This window comes from Heterodontus francisci, chromosome 1 (genome assembly GCF_036365525.1).
Source record: "Heterodontus francisci isolate sHetFra1 chromosome 1, sHetFra1.hap1, whole genome shotgun sequence".
In the NCBI taxonomy this organism is placed as follows: domain Eukaryota; kingdom Metazoa; phylum Chordata; class Chondrichthyes; order Heterodontiformes; family Heterodontidae; genus Heterodontus; species Heterodontus francisci.
The window spans coordinates 155,350,511-155,373,961 of NC_090371.1; positions in this window are offsets into that span (position 1 = coordinate 155,350,511).

Here is a 23,451-nt window from a genome sequence, read left to right on the forward strand (position 1 = left end):
CTTTCGCCCATGTTTGGACCTTTAATGAGGTCTGGAATCAAGTGGCCCTGGCGGAACCAAAACTGAGCATCAATAAGCAGGTTTTTGCTGAGTAAGTGCCACTTGATAGCACTGTCAATGACATGTTCCATCACTTTGCTAATTGAGTGTAGACTGATGGGACAGGAATTGCCTGGATTGGATTTATCCTGCTTTTTGTGCTTTTTATACCTGTCTTTTTAGTGATCTATGTACAATGACCCATAAACCTCTTCAGACGTCCCCTGCTCGTAGCTTTTCACCATTTATAAAATACTTGGATCTATCTTTCTTTGGCCCAATATAGATTGTCTCACATTCATCTGTATTGAATCCAACTGCAACTGTTTTGCCCACTCACTTAATGTATCGATGACTCTTTTTAATTTTACATTACTTACTATGCAATCAATCTTGGTGTCATCGTCAAACTTGGATTTATGGCACTCCATTGTACTATCTCAGTCATTAATAAATATAATGAATATTGAAGCCCTAGCCTTGTGTGGCATCACTAGTCACTTCCTTTCAATTCAACTCAACTATGCGCCCATTATTCCTGCACTCTCTCTTCGACCAATCTTCTTACCAGGTCAATAATTTGCCTTCAATTCCATGAGCTTTAATCTTAGCTTAACAGTCTCTTATGTAAAACCTTAACAAATTCCTTCTGGCAGTTCATTTAAACTACATCCAGAGGCAATCCCCTGGGTCTACTGTCTTAATTACCACCTCAAAACTTAAATTAATTTTATTAGACATAACCTACCTTTTACAAATCTATGTTGGCTCTCTCTAATCAGCTTAAAGTTCTCTAAGCACTCAGTCAATTGTACTTTATTATGGATTCCAATAACTTCCCCAGAGCAATGCTAGACTAACAGGTCTATAATTTCCTTGTTTCTTCCTCACACCTTTCTTAAATAATGGCATTACATTTACAATTTTCTAATCTAAAGGGACAATTCCTAAATCAAGAGAGCTTTGGAAGATTGTGGCGAAAGCACCTGCAATTTTCTCACCTACTTCATTTAAAACATAGGGTGGAAGCCATCAGATCCTGGGGATTTGTCAGTCTTTAGTGCAATTATTTTTTTCCAATTTGTTTTCTTGCTTATGTTATCTTTAGTAAGCTCCAGTGCTTGATTCATTCCTTGTTACCTTACAGGCTTTTGTTTGCTGACCATGCATGGTCACTCTGTAGTAGGAGGCTGCTACTTACATTTGACATGCTTGCCATCTTTAAAAGGATTCAGCTAAGTACAAAATAGAGCTGAATGACACTTGGTTATCACTACATGTGCTGCTGGCACTTCCAACCTCTGAATTCTACTTCTCTACTCCCAGGGAAACAGAGGGGAGCAGGCTGCTCAGAATGATGGCCCCATAACATTAAGCCTTTGAGTTTTCATGAATCATCAGTAAACAATACACTGAGGGACAGGGGGAGGATGAAGTGAGATCCCATCCCCAAGATCAGACAAATACTATCTCTCTCATGTTCTTTTCTCTCTCCCTACAGCCTGTCAATATCATATCAAACATTTGTTAACCATTCATGTCTTTCCAGTGGGAACGCAGTCTCAATGAGAGAATAGATCGGAGGTAGGGATACATCATTGTAGTGTCAATTATCTGACACACACTCACAGTATGGCTTATCATTGGGAGCATGGGATCATTTAAATTTATTCTACATTCTCATGTAAGCAATTTTTGAAGTGGTTGCACATAGACAACATTCTAAGATATATTCCTCTTCTCTGTCTGTAGGTGTCTCACAAGAATCAGTCACAGTTTCTCGTAGCTCCCTAGAAGCCAGCACTTCTCAGCACCCTGCATCTTTCACTCCATACATCACAGATACCACCATGTCTGCAGCCACCTCATTGGAATTAGATTAGTCAGTCTGGGATAGGTGCACAGCATGACATACAAATTATGTGAGCAGGATTAGGTGGTGGCAGCTGTAGAGTAACAGGTACCTGTTGTCTGAAGGACCAGCTCATATTGTTACTCGGCTGTACAGCCTTGGGATTTAAACCTCATGGAGCCTTCTTTTAAAAGAATGATGCCCTTGAGCACCACTATTTTCTCTTATGGATGTGTCTCACTAAATAAGTGGAAGTAAAACTATGAACTACTTCTACTCAAAGATCAAGTTATTTGTCAGGGCAACTAAACCTCATCTGCATTCAGGATTCATGCCAAATTAAGCACCTGTTCTAAATATTTTAATGACTAAATGAATGAGATGTGTTCCAAAGGGAATGAGGTGACAGTGATGGCCTTGCACACTCATTCCACGAGTAGTAATTGATACTGCCAGTTGGAATATTATATGACTCAATTCAAGCCAAGCTGCACTCTCCCAGCAAATACTGCGTGAAAACAGGGAAAAGGATTTAACATATTTCTAGTACCTAAACATTCCATGTGAAAGAAAATTAAAACATACCCTTCTGCCCATTTCTGAAGTGTTGCTTATTCCAAAGTGGTAGCAAGATTTGTCTTAAGCAAATCCAAGAATGTAAATAAATAGCTTCAAAAAGAAAAAAAGTGCCATAAATTCATTTTACAAAGTGTAATGTTCCAGCTGCTATCATATTCTAACCCTCTAGGCAACTGGCAAACCAATATCACACATGCCATTGCTTCTTTTCAGATCTGTAACAATAATCTATCATTAAAAATTAATAATCCTTTTCCTACACAACTTTTACAGGAGTAATTTTTCTGCCTTTATGAAAAAGTTTAATTGAGCCAAAATTATGATTGTGAATGTTGCTTTTAATAGCTCAGTAAGGCTGCTACAAAAATGGAGGGGAAAGTATTTGAATAACTGTTGGAATATTATTGGAATCTATGAAGTGCTGATATTGGACTCGGCTACAGATTGAGCTGAATTTTTACTTAGCTGACCGGTTGGGAGCGAGGTCGGTGCGGTGGGGGGCATGGGGGCAGGGGTGCAAGGGATGGGGTGGGCAGTGGGTGGCAGTAAAATCCAAAAGGAATGAAGAACCTGGAAGTCAGGATTCCCCCGAAGTCTGTGAAGTTTTAACTCTGCAGTGTGTGCATGATATCACCAATCGGTTTCCTCCCGGAAGCTTGGCTTCCATTTGGGCGGGGAGCCAGTTGGCGAAGGTCGCAGGACTAGGTAAATACACACCAGGAGGGGTGGTAAATCTGGTGCATTGGGGAAGGTGGGAGTCAATCAGGGTTGAGGAGGAAAGGCGTCAATCAGAGGTGGGGGGAGGGGCGTCAGTCGGATGCGCTGCCGATTCTGGGGTGCCAGGGTGGGCAGGGAGATGTTGGAGGCCTTGGTGGTGGCAGATCAGAATGAAGTGGAATCAGAGGCCTCATTGGAAAGGTCAACAAAGAGGGTGTCCTATCGCAAGGGTTCCTCAGGCAGACGTTCTGGATCCAGAAGATAGGTATAAAGGCACTCACCTCCTGTATCCATCAAGTCCTTGCCCGAATGTAGCTGTCGGATTTCCCGATGCTCGGGAACCCAACTGACAACAATCAAAGTTGGACAGCTGAATGCCGATGACGTTCGCAGCCTCATTATCATATTTAAAGTACCAATCCACCTCATTTTGGCCTTAGTTAAAGCCAGAAGTCGATGGGTTGGAGGAGGGTTTAGGTTGGGAATCTGATTTGTAAGACTTCAACCCCCACGTGACTCAAACCCACCCATTTTATTAGATTAAAATTCCCCCATTAATCTATATAACACAGCCACTGGTAAATGTGAGAGCCCAATATTTTTCTTTTTAAAAATCTAAAACAGGTTTTGAATTGTATTTTATCTGAATTGACTGTGTAACCTATTACTTTGGTTAAATGGCAAAAGAAACACTATGCAAAAGGAAAAACTTGGATAATGTTTCAGTTCAGTGGTGCTGTCGAGATTGAAACCAATCTTATAAGATAATCCTACTTATCCTCATTTTGTGGTAAGGGTCAATTATTTACTGATCATAAATTAAAATCCATACCATAGAGATACCTGAATTAACATTGACATTTATTTTACACTTGACCTCTCATTGGGCTCTCTAGTATACCACAGCCTACTGTACCTAAACTGTGAGGGACCACTACCAGATAAAACTCTGTAGTTCCAACCCTTGTGACAAACACCTTGCCATTCATCCATCTTTTGTTTCCTTTATATAGCCCCAGAGAGCTTCATACTTTGCTGCACTGTTCTCTCTACAGTTCCTCCCACTTTCCAGCTTAGTTGTTTAAATTATGACCGTTGTAACTGTTAACTCTCAGGACCACTTCGCTTCAGACCTCATTACAGCCTTGGTCCAAATATGGACCAAAGAGCTGAATTCTAGAGGTAGGGTGAGATTGACTGCCCTTGACATCAAGGGTGGTATCAAGCAGCCTTTGTAAAATTGAGGTCCATGAGAATCAGGGAAACTCTTCACTGGCTGGAGTCATACCTAACACAAAGGAGGATGGTTGTGGTTGTTGGAGGCCAAACATCTCAGCCCCAGGTCATTGCTATGATAGAAACATAGAAAAATAGGAGGAGTAGGTCATTCGGTCCTTCGAGCCTGCACCTCCATTCAATACGATCATGGCTGATCATCCAAACTCAGTAACCTATTCCCGCTTTCTTCCCATATCCCTTGATCCCATTAGCCCGAAGAACTATATCTAACTCTTCTTGAATATATTTAATGATTTGGCCTCAACTGCTTTCCGTGGTAGAGAATTCCACAGGTTCACCACTCTCTGGGTGAAGAAATCTCTCCTCATCTCAGTCCTAAATGGCTTACTCCTTATCTTTAGACTGTGACACCTGGTCCTGGACTCCCCCGCCATCGGGAACATCCTTCCTGCATCTAGTCTGTCCAGTCCTGTTAGAATTTTGTAGATTTCTATGAGATCCCCTCTCATTCTTCTATACTCTAACAAACACAAGCGTAATCGATCCAATCTCTCTTCATACATCAGTCCTGCCATCCCAGGAATCAGTCTGGTGAACCTTCGCTGCCCTCCCTCCATAGCAAGAACATCCTTCCTCAGATAGGGAGACCAAAACTGCACACAATACTCCAGATGTGGTCTCACCAAGGCCTTGTATAATGAAGCAGTCTGTGCCCACATACAGCATGACCTTGACAACATTAAGGCTTGGGCTGATAAGTAGAAAATAACATTTGTGCCACACAAGTGCCAGGCAATGACCATCTTCAACAAGAGGGCTCCCCTTGACATTTAATGGCATTACCATTGCTGAGTCCCCCACCATCAACATCCTAGGGGTTATCATTGACCAGAAATTTAACTGGACCAGCCATATAAATACTGTGGCTACAAAAGCAGGTCAGAGGTTGGGAATTCTACAGTATTTCACCTCTTGACTCTCCAAAGTCTATCCACCACCGACAAGGCACAAGTCAGGTGTGTGATGGAATACTCCCCAATTGCCTGGATGAGTGCAGTTCCAACACTCAAGAAGCTTGACATGATCCAAGAAAAAGGAGCCTGCTTGTCAAAATCTGGAACTCTCCCTTGCAGCACTTTGGATGTACCTACAACACATGGACTGCAGCAGTTCAATAAGGTAGCTCACCACCACTTCACAAGGGCAATTAGTGATGGGCTGCGATGCCGCCATTCCATGAATGAATAAAAAAAGTGTGAATCAAATTTGGGTTCCTAAATTGGCTGTAGGACTAATCGCAGTAAAGCTAATATTAAGGATGTTAAAAGTGGGCTTCTTACCACCAAGATGACAGAGGGCACACTTTGGTGTTAATTATCTCTCCTGGTCAACTGCAACCAGTTTGCAGCATCTCGAAAAATGATTCTTGTCATCTACGTGCATTAGCTGCACAGCTTGGTTTCAACAGTATACAGGGAAAAGGAGTGTGGCAATTTATTTCAAATTGTTCTTCAGATGTCACAAAATGTATATTAATCATTTCAACACTAAAAATGAAACAAGGGCTCGATTTTAACTCCTCCCACCTGCTGGAAATCAATTGGGCGAGCATTTGAAATGGAGCGGGAGAGTTACTCGCTCCTTCCCGCTCCTATCTGGACAGCTGCAATTTTAAGTTACAGACAGAAAGCAGCCCGAAAATGGCTATATCCTCTTTGAATATGCAGATTAGGCTCTGATCTACCATTTTAACTTGAAGTCTTAGTGAGATAGTAATGGAACAAGAATTTCAAGAGTGCTCCACTGAGCCTCACAAGGAATCCCTGGGCTTTGTCTCCCTTTCCCAACCAGGATTCCTCTCCTGGAGCACTTACCTTATGGCAAGGATCTCACCCCTGGGTCCCCAGTGGCCTCCAACCATTTTGGTGGGAAATTGGCAAGCAGTGTGCTAATGAGGTCCGTCCTTTAAAATTGGCGCAGCCTGCTTGCTGCTAGTCCTGAATGGGTACACCGCTCTCTTTGCCACGCAAGAGTTAAAAATCAAACCCACAGTTTCTTCTTCCCACATATTGTCTTATTTACATTTAAATAACAATTTTCTGATAAGTGCACTTAGCATGTCTCTCTGGAATGTAAGCAAACAAATATTCTGTTGTGGCCAATTTACTCACTCTTAACATTTTCTGGCTCATCAGGGGTATTATTTCTCTCACGTTACAATAAGTATTTTTTACAGCTGTGTTTATCTGTACAAATCACATGTCTCAATTTAATTTATGAAACTATATTGAAAAATGCTTGTGAAACAAGACCAAAGTTCACATTCTGTTGCCAGCATTTCACATAATGAGCAGAATTTTAATAAACTTGAATGACTCGCAGTGGGGGCGGCAGAGGGTTAGGTACACGATCATTGCTAGAGTGGGCTTTGTTGTAGCTGTTTAACTGTTAGTTAACTGTTAGGCCAGTTAGTTTAACATCAGTGGTGGGTAAGGTTATAGAAACAATAATCAGGGAGAAAAATTGTTACGGCCACATGGTGAAAGGTATGGGTGGTTCCCAGTTCCCACCATTCAACTCCCACCTGACCGCACCAATTTTTTTTTATTAGGGTTTAACCCCTTTTTTGTTTTATTTGCCAAATAAACAGACATTGACAGATTTTCTTGTAAGTTTCAAACAGAAGATTAATTACTTATTGAGCAATACGTCTTATCCTGGTATTGTTGCAAATGCATCCACTCACACATTCGCTTCTGCGTATGCGCACACACACACATTCACACACAGGTACAAGAGACAGATAGTGAGGTAGGGTTTCAGGGTTCACGATAAACCAATTGAATTCTCTCGAAAGTCAAGTTCTCATTGGTTGCAGGCCTGAGGTGTTTGTAGATTTCTCTCTTGGTTGAAAGTTCAGTTTGAAGACAGAGGATCACTTCCAATTTCACTGCTGCATAAGTTAAAAATGTCGAATTTTCAACAGGGCACCTCCCTTATGGCTTGCTGGATTTTATCCTGGCCCTTAACTGGACAAGCTGTTTGGTGATGCTAATTTCTGGGAGTCTCTCTCTCTCTCTGTCTTTCTCTCTCTCTCTCTCTCTTGAGGGTTGACTTTTTAAGGTAAAAGTTTGTTACATCTTGCCTCTGCTGGGAGACAGGAATTTTCTTCCCTGTAGTGACTGCCAAAGGCACAGATGTGGCTACATCACATCTTTTTTGTTTCAGAAGATCCTATTTAATTCAGGAATGTTTCAGGATGGGTTTAGGATGGGTGCAATTTGAAGGTATTCCTTTATTCATACCAGCCAGTAGACAATTTGAATCTACAAAGCCAGGTGACCATTTTGGAGCACATTGTTCACTTTTTAAAAGAAAGGTCCATTTTTATAACTCTTCAGGGTGAGTTATTGTAGTTTCAATTGCTGCACTTTATATGAGTGTCATAAAGTCAACAGGCACTTGGGAGGTTTGAATTAATTAAGGATAGCCAGCATAGATTTGCAAAAGGCAGATCATGCTTGACTAATGTAATTGAATTTTTTGATGAAGTAACGGAGAAGTTTGATGAAGGAGATGCAGTGGATATTGTCTATTTGGATTTTAAGAAAGTGTGTGATAAAGTACCACATAAAAGGCTGGTTAACAAAATTGAGGCTCATGGAATAAGAGAGTCAGTATCTAATTGGATAAAAGAAAGATAAAGGACAAAAAGCAGTGAGTTGTGGTAAATGATTGTTTTTCAGACTGGAGGATGGTGGACCGTGGGGCTCCCCAGGGGTGCTACGATAAATGTTTTTTTTTGCTATATATAAATGACTTGGATCTTGGAATGCAGAGTAGCATTTCAAAATTTGCCGATGATACCAAACTTGGAGAAGTGGCAAACAGTGAGGATGATGCGAACCACCTGCAACAGATGACTTTGCTGACAGTTTGTCTTTTAAAAAAAGTACAAATTCAGATCTTCAGCCAGTGGACCGAAGAAAATTATCATTCAACAAAACACATTGGTGGAACAATGGACACTTGAAGGAAATAAACCTGCAGGGCGACAGGGAACGAGCTGGGAAGTGGGACTGACTGGATTGCTCTGCAGAGAGCCAGCATGGACCTGATGGGCCGAATGGCCTCCATCTGTGCCATTATGACTCTAAGAGGGCAAGATAGGTGAGTGGCATCACACTTTCAAACCCCACGCACTGGCAACCCCACACTCTGACTTTCCCAGCATTCTTCTGCGCAGCACTCCTCAGAACAACACACTTTGCACCACCACTCATTCCTCTCTCTCCAGGCATCTTTTCACATCCCCATCTGAACAGCCAACACTGAAACTCAGCTTCATCTTATTGCCATCTTATGGCCATCCCTTCACAATGTCGTCATTTCATCATCACAACCTATTCCATTTCTCACACACATAACTCTCTGCTTTCACTTCATGCAGGAGAAGAGTGCGGACATCTCCAGTGAGAGGTAGATAACTCTGCAGTGAAAGACACCCTGACGGCTGCAGAGGAGGGGAGGAGGCCTTGGAGATTGACAGGTGAAAGAGTGCATGACCATTGGCAATGGAGAGATAGGGTCTCCCAGATATTTGGTGACAGAATTACATATCATACTGCCGCATGGCACATAACAATCATTAATGTCACTTTGCTGATACCACCAACTGAAATATGATTAGCTACATAATAATGACAGTGAACCCTTTCCCCAGATCAGTTGCCTTTCATCTCCCACAGGTTCTTCAAGCATGACACAGGAGCTGGAGTAGCAGGAAGGATTCCTCAAAGGAGTTTGAGAACTCTGAGGAAGCACTGTCACACGACTTATGTGCACCCTCCACCAGCACAGATACATACACCTTGTGGATTTTCATATGGTGAGGCATACATCGCATTAGCTAGAGCAGGTGTTAAAGACAGCGACATCAATGGAGAGTCCCCGTCGGAGGGTGCAGGACACTCCAACTCTGCTCAACTGAACGCATATGCTGAGCATCTATGAAGAGGACAATTCTGGAGCTTTGGAAAGTGATTGGAGGAATCTGTCTCAAACATGAGTGCCATAATGTCTCCGGTCTTTGTGCTGATGTCCACTTCCACGGAAAGAGTGGCCACCTGTATGGATCATCACATGTGTCAAGCAACTGAGTGCATGCTTTCCCAGACCAATGGCCTGCACACTCAATCTGCCACTTTAAGATGGAGGAAAGCCTTGCCTTGGCCATTCAGCACCTCACTGAAGTATAGCACAGTGCTCTCCAGCTCCTGGCTAACAGGGAGATGTGGGTGGACCATAAGAGTGAAGATGGAGAAAGGGCACATAGAAGTAAGGACTCTGCTCAAGGCACTCCCATGTCTCATCCCTTGCAAATCCGTCACTCCTCCATCAGTCAGAGCCCCATATGCTGCCTCCTGTCCCGATGACCAAGTCTGCCCATAAACATGTGCAGATGGGGCAGTCTTTGTGGAGGCCCCCACAGGCCCCAAAACCCAGAGCATAGACACCACAGGCGTCTCAGCAATGGAACGAGCAGCCTGCCTTTACTGAAACTATGGGGTAGCACCACATTGAAGTAATAGGAAAGTGAAAAGAAAGACATTTTAGTTGCATGAGGAGATTCACTTGGGTGATTATAACAATGTCACTGTTTTAATATATTGCAAAATATAAATGACCAGTGGGAATCCAGCCAGAGCAGAAAATGCAAGAGCCCTCTGGTTCTAATTGGCCTCATGAGTAGCAGAGTGGACATAAGTAGCAGCTCTGGCAAACATGGGAGATGCACTTGTAAGCAGAAGAAATTCTGCAGATGTCACCGGCAGATCCCTGGAAGAAGCAAGAGGCAAAGAAATTCAGGGCAGTGGTGACCTTGATGGCCACTGGCAAACTGTGCCCACCTGATCCATTGGGAAGGAGGTCCTGTTCCAGCAGGCTGCAGCTGTCATCCATGAGAGCCTGAGACTTCTGAGGCAATGGTGCTCAGTCATGTCGAGAAAGCTGAGCCTCTGTAGGTAAACCCTATGCTGGTGGTTTCGCCTTCTTCAAGCTGGATCTCTGTGTCCAGAAGGACCTTTGTCCTATGGAGCGGCAAGTGGCCAAGTAGAGGGCAGCTGCTGCAGCTGCTGTTGTTGCTCACAGAGCTGTTGATGTTGCTGCTGCTCCTATTCCTCAACAAAGGGCCAAAGAAGCTGCAAAAATTGTTTCCATGCTGCAGTGAAAGCTAACAGCAGGGAAGTGCAGATCAAAGTAAGTAATGTCCAAGGTCGTGGTATTGACTTCCAAAATGAAAATCACCTGTGAAGTACACACTCTCAGAAGAAGTTCTGTGAGCAAAAGCCTTTCACCTAGGCAAGGAAACAGTTGTGCAGTTTCAGTCTTTAAAGGCTTTCCAGCTTGTCAATTTTATAGCCATCAATCCCCACTCTACTCTTGCCTTGTTGTCCTTGGTAAGTTTCAGCTCGAGAAACCCATGCACTGGCTATTAATGCTAGAAAGCTGGATTAAATTTAGAATTAATGGCCTCTTTACATACTTAAATGACAGACCTGACATCTCCACAGGGATTTCCTGCACAGCTCCAAACAAAGGCAGAAGTGAGCACTTATGAAGGATTTAACACCCCAACCACTCCAGAACCACCACCAACCACCCCACCAGCCAGTTAAAATTCTGCCCACTATTTCTGTCAGGCTTGGCTATTCCTGCTGCAGTAATATTTCTCAAGGTTGTGTCTGACTGCAGCTGTCAAAAGGTGAATTTATCTTCACTTTGTTGCTCGACACTGAATTGGTAATGAAAGCAATTTGCAGTCAGTACCTTATACAGTAAACTGCAGTACTGTACATGTCAATTGATTTGTGTGTAGTCAGGGAAAAATTAAGAATTGACAACGATGTTAAAAGTTAAAACCACATTGAAGAAGCACTTTGAAGTTTTATTTGATCAATTCCCTTCCTCAATGATATGCATTCCTTCTCTTTTTGCAATTTGTACTTCCATGCTTTTTCTGTTTTCACTTTGCCGATGTAGAATGCAGAATAAATTTATTTGTAATATATAATTTACTGTGTAGTTTTCTTCCCTTTGCTGCTATTTTCTTCTCTAATAAACCCTGTTCTTTTTTAACATTTCTTTTTTTACTGCTCTTTCTTTGTTTTTTCCGTCCTGTAGTTCTGATTCTCCCACTTGCCCCATCCAAATTTGAATTCCAACAATCAGACCCTGGATGTTTTCTCTGAAAATTTTGAAGAATCTTTTAAGCTATTTTTGCAATATGATTGTACACCAGAAATCCCAGGAGTTAGACAATCTCATGAATTTTTTGGCAGTATCTGTCTTTGATATGGGAATCCTTACCAACATGGAGTGAAAGCAACATTATGACATTTAGAGTCATAGAGCCGAACAACATAGAAACAGGCCCTTCGGCCCACCGCGTCCATGCCGACCATAATGCCTATCTATACTAATCCCACCTGCCTGCATTAATTCCATATCCCTCTATGCCTTGCTCATTCAAGTACCTGTCCAGGTGCCTCTTAAATGTCGCTACTGTTCCTGCCTCCACCACCTCCTCAGGCAGCTCATTCCAGATACCCACTATTCTTTGTGTGAAAAATTTACCCCTTTGATCTCCTTTAAACCTCCTCCGTCTCACCTTAAATCTATGCCCTGCTATTCACTGTATATATCCTGCCCTGGTTTAACTTCCCAAAATGCATCACTTCACACTTGTGTGCATTAAATTCCATTTGCCAATCCCTTGCCCACTTTCCCAGCTGATCTATATCCTGTTGTAACCTTAGACAATCTTCTTCACTGTCCACTATACCACCAATTTTGGTGTCATCTGTAAACTTAATAATCACGCCCCTTACATTCACATCCAAGTCATTAATATATATGACAAACAACAGAGGGCCCAGCACCGATCCCTGCGGCACACCACTGATCACCAGCCTCCAATATGAAAAACAACCCTTCACAACCACCCAGCCAATTTTGTATCCAATTTGCTTGCTCACCCTGGATCCCATGTGTTTGAACCTTCTGGGCCAGCCTACCATGCGGGACCTTGTCAAAGACCTTGCTAAAGTCCATGTAGACAACGTCCATCGCCCTGCCCTCATCAATCCTCTTGGTCACCTCCTCGAAAAACTCAATCAAATTCGTGAGATATGATTTCCCACGCACAAAGTCATGCTGACTATCCCTAATCAGACCATGCCTTTCCAGATGCATATCAATCCTGTTTCTCAGAATCCCTTCTAATAACTTTCCCGCCACTGATGTAAGGCTCACTGGCCTGTAGTTCCCTGGCTTATCCCTACTGCCCTTCTTAAATAAAGGCACAACATTAGCTATCCTCCAGTCTTCCGGTACCTCACCCGTGGCTAACGATGATACAAAAATCTCTGCCAGGCCCCCAGCAATCTCCTCCCTTGCTTCCTATAGCATCCTAGGATAAACCTGGTCAGGCCCTGGGGATTTATCCACCTTAATGCGCTTCAAAACCTCCAACACCTCCTCCTTTGTAATGTTGATATGCTCCAGGATATCGGTGTTCCCTCCCTTGAACTCACTAGCTTCCATGACCTTCTCCACGGTAAATACAGACGAGAATTATTCATTTCAGACCTCGCCCATTCCCTGTGGCTCCACACATAGATTGCCACACTGATCCTTAAGGGGACCTACTCTCTCCCTAGCTACCCTTTTACTCTTAATATACTTATAGAATCTTTTAGGATTCTCCTTTTTCTTATCTGCCAGGGAAATCTCACGGCCTCTTTTTGCCCTCCTAATTTCCTTCTTAAGTGTAGTCCTACATCCCCTATACTCCTCGAGGGACTCGCTCGATCCCAGCTGCCAAAACCTGACATATGCCTCCTTCTTTGTTCTGACCAGACCCTCAATATCCCTCGTCAACCAAGGTTCCCTAAACCTGCCAGCCTTGCCCTTGCATCTAACAGGAACATGCCGGCCCTGAACTCTTCCTATCTCACTTTTAAAAGCCTTCCACTTGCCAGACGTCCCTTTACCTGTAAACAGCCTCTCCCATTCAACTTTTGAGAGTTCCTGTCTGATGCCAACGAAATTAGCCTTCCCCCAATTTAGGACTTCAACCTGAGGACCAGTCCTATCCTTTTCCATAACTATCTTGAAGCTAATAGAGTTATGGTCACTGGTCCCAAAGTGCTCTCCCACTGACACATCAACCACCTGCCCATCCTCATTTCCTAGCAGGAGGTCGAGTGTAGCCCCTTCTCTAGTAGGGCCATCCACATACTGCTTCAGAAAACTATCCTGGACACACTTAACAAATTCTTCCCCATCTGATCCCTTAGCACTAAGGCAGTCCCAGTCAATATTAGGGAAGTTAAAATCACCTATGAATACAACCCTATAATTCCTACACCTATCTGTGATTTCCCTACATATATGCTCCTCCACTTCCCTCTGACTATTGGGGGGCCTATAGTATAATCCCATCAAAGTGATCACCCCTTTCTTATTTCTAAGTTCTACCCATATGGCCTCGCTGGACATTCCCCCCGGGATATCCTCTCTAAGTACTGCCGTGATGTCCTCCCTAATCAATAGTGCAACTCCCCCTCCTCTCTTACCTCCACCTCTGTCACACCAGAAAGATCGGTACCCCGGAACATTGAGCTGCCAGTCCTGCCCATCCCTCAAACACGTTTCCATAATAGCTATAATATCACAATCCCATGTACCGATCCATGCTCTGAGTTCATCTGCCTTACCTGTAAAGCTTCTTGCATTAAAGTAAATGCAGTTTAGCCTACCAGACCTTCCACGCTTCCTGTCCTGCCCCTGCCCAGCCTGCCTACTGGACTTGCTTGCTTTAACCTCTACATTTGTCTCAATTATCTCATCTGAGAGACTACTACTTTGGGTTCCACCCCACTGCAAGACAAGTTTAAACCCTCCTAAGTAGTGCTAGCAAACCTCCCCGCAAGGATATTGGTCTCCCTTCAGTTTAGATGCAACCCGTCCTTCTTGTACAGGTCACCTCTGCACCCGAAGAGATCCCAATGATCCAAGTAGCTGAAGCCCTCCCGCCTACACCAGCTCCTCAGCCATGCATTCATTTGCCTAATCCTCCTATTCCTACCCTCACTAGCACGTGGCACCTTTATATCAAGGGGCTGAAAATCTGTGGGATGCAATCCCAATAGTTGTGCTAGGATTGTGGTCGCTAAAGCCCTAACTCCATCAGAATAGGTGGGATTTGTGGGAGGACACATCATTAGATTGGGTCTAGCAGGTACCCATTCCATTGCTGATATATCTCAGATGCCTGTCCCCCGTTGCTTACTGCCATATGCTTCAATCTCTACCAGTTCCAGCTAAACGGGGGCAGAGTTGCCCATTCACTGTCCTACTTTGCCCTTGTGTAAGGGGACTGATGCTGATTATTTTCTTGAAAACTTTCTACCTCTCAGGAATCCAGGCAGTTTCCCCAGCTTGGATCCACTGTTGCGGCCACTTCCTTTGTTCTGGAGGCCAACACACCTTATCTGGCTCAGCATACTGGCTTCTAATCCTACTGGAGCTCACTTATTGGCCTGGCAAATGGTGTCTCCCAGCGTAAGAAGTCCCTGACCCTGTGTTAGGTTTTCTTTCTGATAAACCTTAATAGCCAATGACCCAAACTGGTGGTCGTGAATAAACTTAATTCAGCAGAAATAAGACTTGATACATTAGAGTATCTGACCAGCAGGTTACAAGGTATAGTTGAGTTATATTTCTCCATTTATGTCATGAGCAAAAGTTGCAGTAACAAGTGCCTGCACCGTTGGCCCGAACCCCTGGCTCGTCCTCCACGGGTATCCTCAAGGCTTTTACACCTTCTGCCTGATCAGACCCCCTTTGTATACCCCTTTCTATATTTCAAAACCACTAAAGTTTGCTCGACCAACCATTGACTTACAGCGACCATGTTATTGTCCAATTATAGGAATAGTGTGTACATAAACTAAAGTGGCATGGGGATGGGAACCTTTGCAAGGAGTCAGAGGAGGGGGGATCAAAGACAAGAACAAAAGACAGTAAGGGGAATAAGAAAAGTGATAGGCAGAGAAATCAAGGGCCAGAATCAAACAGGGCCACAGTGAAAAATAGTGGGAAGGGGACAAGTAATGTCAATAAGACTAGCCTTGAGGCTTTGTGCCTTAATGTGCGGAGCATTCGCAATAAAATGGATGAATTAATTGCGCTAATAGATGTAAATGGGTATGATATAGTCGGGATTACGGAGACATGGCTGCAAGGTGACCAGGGATGGGAAATGAACATCCAGGGGTATTCAGTATTTAGGAAGGACAGACAAAAAGCAAAAGGCGGTGGAGTTGCATTGCTGGTTAAATAGGAAATTTACACAATAGTGAGGAAAGATATTAGCTCTGACAATGTGGAATCTGAATGGGTCGAGCTGAGAAACACTAAGGAGCAAAAAACGCCAGTGGGAGTTGTATATAGACCTCCAAACTGTGGCGGTGATGTTGGGAATGGCATTAAACAGGAAATTAGAGATGCATGTGATAAAGGAACATCTGTAATTATGGGTGATTTTAATCTGCATATAGATTGGGAAAATCAAATTAGTTACAATACCATAGAAGAGGAATTCTTGGAGTGTATATGGGATGGTTTTCTGGACCAATACGTTGAGGAACCAACTAGAGAACAGTCCATTCTAGATTGTGTATTGTGTAATGAGAGAGGAATAATTGACAATCAAGTGCTGCGAGATCCCTTGGGGATGAGCGACCATAATATGATAGAATTCTTCATCAAGATGGAGAGTGATGTAGTTGATTCTGAGACTAGGGTCCTGAATCTTAGTAAAGGAAACTACAAAGGTATGAGGCGCAAGTTGGCTAAGACGGATTGGGAAATGTTACTTAAAGGGATGACGGTGGATAGGCAATGGCAAACATTTAAAGAGTGCATGGATGAACTGCAACAATTGTTTATTCCTGTCTGGCGCAAAAGTAAAATGGGAAAGGTGGCCAAACCATGGCTTACAAGGGAAATTAGAGATAGCATTAGATCCAAGGAAGAGGCATATAAATTTGCCAGAAAATACAACAGACCTGAGGATTGGGAGCAATTTAGAATTCAGCAAAGGAAGACCAAGGGATTGATTAAGAAGGGGAAAATAGAGTACGAGAGCAAGCTTGCAGGGAACATAAAAACTGGCTAAAAGTTTCTATAAGTATGTGAAGAGAAAAAGATTGGTGAAGAAAAATGTAGGTCCCTTACAGAAACAAACAGGGGAATTTATTATGGGGAACAAAGAAATGGTTGACCAACGAAACGCATACTTTGGTTCTGTTTTCACAAAGGAGCACACAAAAATCATACCAGAAATGTTGGGGAACACATGGCTTAGTGAAAGAGAGAAACTGAAGGAAATCAGTATTAGTAGAGAAATGGTGTTGGGGAAATTGATGGGATTGAAGGCCGATAAATTTTGGGGCCTGATGGTATGCATCTTAGAGTACTTAAGGAAGTGGCCCGAGAAATAGTGGATGCATTGGTGGTCATCTTCCAAGATTTTGTAGACTCTGGAACAGTTCCTACAGATTGGAGGGTAGCTAATGTTACCTCACTATTTAAAAGGGAGGTAGAGAGAAAGCAGGGAATTATAGACCAGTCAGCCTGACGTCGGTAGTGGGGAAAATTCGAGAGTCCATTATTAATGATTTTATAGCAGAGCACTTAGAGAACAGTGGTAGAATCGGGCAGAGTCAGCATGGATTTACGAAAGGGAAATCATGCTTGACAAATCTACTAGAATTCTTCGAGGATGCAACAAGTAGAGTTAATGAGGGGGAGCCAGTGGATGTGGTTTATTTGGACTTTCAGAAGTCTTTCGACAAAGTCCCACATAAGAGATTAGCGTGTAAAATTAAAGCGCAATGGGATTGGGGGTAGTGTATTGCGATGGATAGAAAATTGGTTGGCAGACAGGAAACAAAGAGTAGGGATAAACAGGTCTTTTTCCGAATGGAAGGCAGTGACTAGTGGGGTACTGCAGGGATCAGTGCTAGGACCCCAGCTATTCACAATATATATTCATGATTTAGATGAGGGAACTAAATGTAATATCTCCAAATTTGCAGATGACACAAAACTGGGTGGGAGGATGAGTTGTGAGGAGGATGCAGAGAGGCTTCAGGGTGATTTGGACAAGTTGAGTGAGTGGGCAACTGCATGGCAGATGCAGTATAATGTGGATAAATGTAAGGTTATCCACTTTGGTAGCAAAAACAGGAAGGCAGATTATTATCTAAATGGCTATAAACTGAAAGAGAGGAATATGCAGCGAGACCTGGGTGTTCTCGTACATCAATCACTGAAGGTAAGCATGCAGGTGCAACAGGCGGTAAAAAAGGCAAATGGTATGTTGGCCTTCATAGCAAGAGGATTCGAGTACAGGAGCAGGAATGTCTTGCTGCAATTATACAGGGCCTTGGTGAGACCACACCTGAAACATAGTGTGCAGTTTTGGTCTCCTTATCTGATGAAGGATGTTTTTGCTATAGAGGGAGTGCAGTGACGGTTTACCAGACTGATTCCTGGGATGGCGGGTCTGACGTATGAGGGAAGATTGAGTCGGTTAGGATTATATTCGCTGGAGTTCAGAAGAGTGAGGGGGGATCGCATAGAAACCTACAAAGTTCTAACAGGACTTGACAGGGTAGATGCAGGAAGGATGTTCCCGATGGTGGGGGAGTCCTGAACAAGGGTCATAGTTTAAGGATACGGGGTAAACCTTTCAGGACTGAGATGAGGAGAAATTTCTTCACCCAGAGAGTGGTGAGCCTGTGGAATTCGCCACCACAGAAAGCAGTTGAGGCCAAAACATTGTATGTTTTCAAAAAGGAGTTATATATAGTTCTTGGGTCTAAAGGGATCAAAGGGTATGAGGCGAAGGTGGGAACAGGTTACTGAGTTGGATGATCAGCCATGATCATAATGAATGGCAGAGCAGGCTCGAAGGGCCGAATGGCCTACTCCTACTCCTATTTTCTATGTTTCTACAAGGATCTGGCTTCACTCAGCCTTTGGTCTAATAACCCCTGACATCACGGCCGGGATTTTACATCAGGTCGGAGGCCCCGCCCACCAGCTTAAACGTTGGGGGCGAGCCTGCCTCTGCCGGGCTGTGGAGCCAAGCAGAGATTTTACGTGGCCCAGGCCCTTACTTGGGCTTGGGCGGGACTTACGCCCCTCTGAAGCAGGAAATCCCCCTCCAGGAGCTGCCAGCCAATCATGGTACCGGCAGCTCCTCAGTCCTAGCAGCGCCACCGGGAGCGGTGGTTACTGCTGGGACTGCACTCAGCTTCAGGAGGATCGTGGACGCCAGCAGTGAAGAAAGTAAGTGGGGTTTTGGGTCTTGTCGGGAACAATTGGCCAGGCCCTGGCAAGGCAAACGGGGTCGGGGGAGGGGGGGGGTGGTGGGGGCGGGGTGGGAGATATAATGTAATACAGTGGGGGCAAGTTGTGCTGTGGGGGGGGTCCTCCGTGGGGAATAGAGTGCCTGATCAGGAGGGACCCGCCCCGCACCCCCCCCCCTCCAACCTGCAAGATGGCCACCAGGTTTTACTGGGCAGCCCTCCTGAGGGTCCTGAGTTGCCCCCCTGCCGCTGGTAATATACCAGTGGTGGTAGGAGGAGTCCCTTAATTGGCAGTTAATTGGCCACTTAAGTGCCTTAATTGGCCAGGGGCAGGTGGGCTGTTTCTCGACGCCGCTTGTAAAATTGCAGTGGGGGCGGGGAAGGTGATGGAAACAGCACCCCCTGCCTCCCACTCAATGTTACTCCCACCACCCCCAGCCTCCAACCCGGACCTGCAAGCGGGGGGGGGGGGGGGGCGCGGGGGCGTAAAATTTCGGCCTACTTGTTTTCCTACTACTCAAGCTATTATCCATGCAGCTGAGGCAATACAAAGGGGCATCTTTTACACTGGTCTTGATGATCTAATGGTTCAAGCCAGAGGCATCCTCCCTCTGCTCCTTATCACACTCTAAGTAAGGTATCTCGTCTTGGTTCCCATGGGAACATAGCTGCCTCTGCTTGCAGTTCTGTTCTTTTATTTCTGCTGTTCTTTGAATTTAACTTAATTAGTTATATAACCTATTATCTCTCTTTAATTGCTCTGCTTATCCTTCTACCCCTTCTCTCATGTTATTCGCTCCTGCAAGGCATAACAGTCTCTTAGGTTAATGCAAAGGTAAAACATAACATATAGTTACACAGATATTCTTCGGATTACTTGGAAGCAGTATTCTAACAGGTGCATTTCTAATTAAGCGCGTATCTTAATAAGAAACTAATGAATATATTGGAGGACCTCCAGACACTCTAACACCTGGCCTCACACCCTCTAACATGGCTGGCCTGACCAGGGATAGGAAGAAGCTTTGCCCCTTACAAAACCAAGTGGGAATTTCCAACTTAGTTTAACATAAGGACTACTTGGGTGCTGGGCTTTTTCCAAGCCATTCCACTGGAATGGAATTGTGGCAAATTGGACCAAGCTAATTTGTTCCATAGTCATTTTTATATTAAAAATGTTGCACCATTCAGAATAGTGTAATCATGTTCATGCAATGAAAATGTTGCAATACCAGTTTATCCATTGGGTGGAGTACTATTCAACCTTCTGTAAAAGTTCAAGTCATTTCTCAGGCTAGATTACTGTCATCTATGTAATAGGAATAATTAACATTCTTGTATCAAGCTTTCCTCTCTATTACTTAACAGAGGTGGTCAATGTTTTAAAACTTGCTATTTATCATGTGCCAAACATTGTGAAATGGCAGCAAAGTGAAAAGATGGTCAGCTAAATTGTCAATCTAGTTGACTTCAAGGCTCTGAGATTAACAGGGAGATGGGGAGGGTACGGGGGGGCCGAAATCAGTTGAAAAATCCAGCAAGGCAAGTGAAGTCATCTTAACTGATCTAAACGGCAGAGCCTTATTAACATATTGTAGGATTGCCTCTAGCCCAGCAGCCAGCCAAGCGAACAGTCTGGCTGCAGTCAGGGACTCTTGGGAATGATCTCCAGCACTGGCCAGTGAACAGGAGGGCGTACGAGGCTAGGCTAGGATCAAGGTAAAGAGAGGTCGAAGGCTTCCTTGCGGGGCCTGGGGGAGAACTCTTGCTCCACCTGGCCCACAAGGAGTGGTAAAAGAGCCATTTACCTTGGGGAGTTGGCAGCTGCTGCCTCAGATCAGGTGCTGGAAATCAGCCACCTCAAACCTCCCCCTCACTTACCATTAAATTTAAGTCGGAGTGCTAATGATGTCATCAGGCAACAACTTTGCTATAGTAATTAGGCCTTATCTATCTTTTGGGGGAACCTTTTCCATGGCCTGAATCCTGCACTTTAAAATTTAAATGGCTAAGAATGGAGTCGGTTTGGGTCAGGATGCCTGATGTTGATTTTTTAACCTCCTCCTCAAAATCCTTTCCATGCCTGTCGGGCAGGTTTGCCACCTATGGTTTGATGTATTCCTGAAGATTTGATCATATGAAATTTGCTCACATGGCATTTAATCATGTGATATTTACCCACTGTTGGCAAATGTTACTGCATTTACCTTAGTTGAGTGCCCCAATATCACCAAGTCTCGAATAACATATTTGACTTCTTGTTTTATATGGAGACAATAACATAATTTATGAATCAAAGAAAGAACATAAAAGAATATAATGATTTATGTATAAGTAATGCTTAAATAAAATCTACTTCTGTGATGCTTTCATCATATCAGCTGCAGTGAGAAACTCCAATTCCACTGATTCAACAAAAATATCATCGATATAAGTAATTTTCAACTAATGTGTTCATACAATTATATGAATTTTTACAATACGCAGCAGTGAGTTATGAAAATAATAAATAAAACCAAAACCAAAACTAATTGAATTCACTGACTCCCACACACTACTGCAGAAACCCAGCTTCAGAGAGGTGAGGCTTAGCCCTCAGGGAGATGCAACAAAGCTGCCTGACTCCAGTAATAAAACATCTTATACAACAGCATACATCACAGGCCAACATGAGCACGCCACTTCAGTTTGTATTTCTCTCTCTCTCTCACCCCCTCAGTTTGTGTTGTTCCCTCTCTCCCTCTCTCAGTTTATGTTTTTCTCTCTTTCTCCCTCCCTTAGTTTATGTTCGTTCTCCTTCCTTCTGTGCTGTTCCCTCTCTCCCTCCACAGTTTTGTATTTCTTTATCCCTCCTCACTTGTGTTACTTTCTCGGGTCTTGTGGTGTTTCCAGGCAATTTTTGTTGGCCCCGATGTTGTCATCCTCCCAACTGGCATTCCAAATAGTGGTGACACCAGCAAGACACAGGCAAAGCATTTTGATTGTAAGCCATGACAGCCAAGGAAGAGAGCTCAGAGGGTGGAATCTTACCGGTCTCATGGACGCGGTTTTGAAGGTGGGTCCAGGAACAAACTTGGAGATTACGGTGTCAGGTTGGAGGTTGACACGTTCCTGCCTCCAGGCAATCTTGGCGGAGGCAGCTGAACAACGGCAACATCTGCCCCCCGCCACCACCACCCCTCCAAGTACCAGCGGTAGCCAATAATGATCAACTAAGGACCTAATGAAGGAGACGAGGAGAATTCCGCCGGGATCTTCCTGACATCAAAGTGGACGCCCACTGAGTGCTGAGCCCAGCAGCTGCATGGAAGTGACCACCTGGCAGCAGGCCAAGTGGTCATCAGAGCGTGAGGTTTCATGCCTCAATGAGGGGGCTGCAGCTGTCCCTACCAACTTCGTGCCTCTTCATTTTTGAAATTTTATGCATGTTTCCAAGGGCACCTTCATTTTGATTAGAATCTTCTGGTGATTGTTTATTTTCAGGAGTCGAGACCATTTCAGGGTTCTGAAAATAAACAATCACCAGAAGATTCCAATCAAAGTGGAGGCCATTTCCAACCCCATACAGATCTGCATTGTGGATCTGGAGTGATCTTCTGGGAGGTGGCCTCCTAATTGGCCGTCTCTGCATCTGCTATCCAATTAGGGATGAGTTCCTGAGGCTGCAGGCCCAATCAGAGGGCTGGTAGCTATGGAAGGCCGGCAGTCCCACCAGGAAAGGTGGGCACTGATATGATTGTATGTGTGGGCTTGAGTATTAGAGAATATATGGTACTTGGAAGTGAAACTGAATGGAACTCAGTGTTTTGGGGTTGACCTGGGGTTGTTGTAAGGTCAGATAAGCATATGCTCCTGTCATGAGCAGCAGTAAGCAAGAACTCTACAGAAGTCTTTTTATTAAAGCTTGTTAAATCTTTATTAAATTTAAATCTGTGACTTCAAGTGTGATTCTTCAGCCCGAGATGTGACAGGCACTGCTCAGGCAGAAAGGAGAGAGCGAGGGCACCTCAAAATAGACGTGACCTTGGAAGCATGCATATAATTTCAAAAATGGAGAGGGCCAAAGCCGTCAGGACCATCAGTGCAGCGGGAAAACCCCTACAGAGGATTTGTTTGGATTGCAGGTGCAACCTTTCCTACCCGCAGCCCCATCCTTGGGGCATGAAGCCTCCAGCTCTGACTGACCTGCTGCCAGGAAGCTTCCATGGAACTGCCAGGATCCGTACTCAGCGGAGATCCTAGTGGAGTCCTCCCTGTCCCCTTCATTAGGCCCTAAATTGATCATTATTGGCTATTTGCTGCTGCCAGGTGGGTATCTGCGGCCATTGTTCACATGTTTCCAGCAAGATCGCCTGGAGGCAGGAACACGTCAGCCAGCTGAGCTGACGGCCTAATCTCCAAGTTTGCTCCTGATTCCACATTCAAACCCACCTCCGTGGGACAGGGAAGATACCATCCAGAAGGATTGTTTCTCCTGAGCTGGCAGCAGTAGCGCACAAGAGACCGATCGTCCATTCCAGTAGACTCCCACGCAAAGTGGGAGGATTGGTAACCCTATTGTCAGGGTGGGTGGGGTTAAAA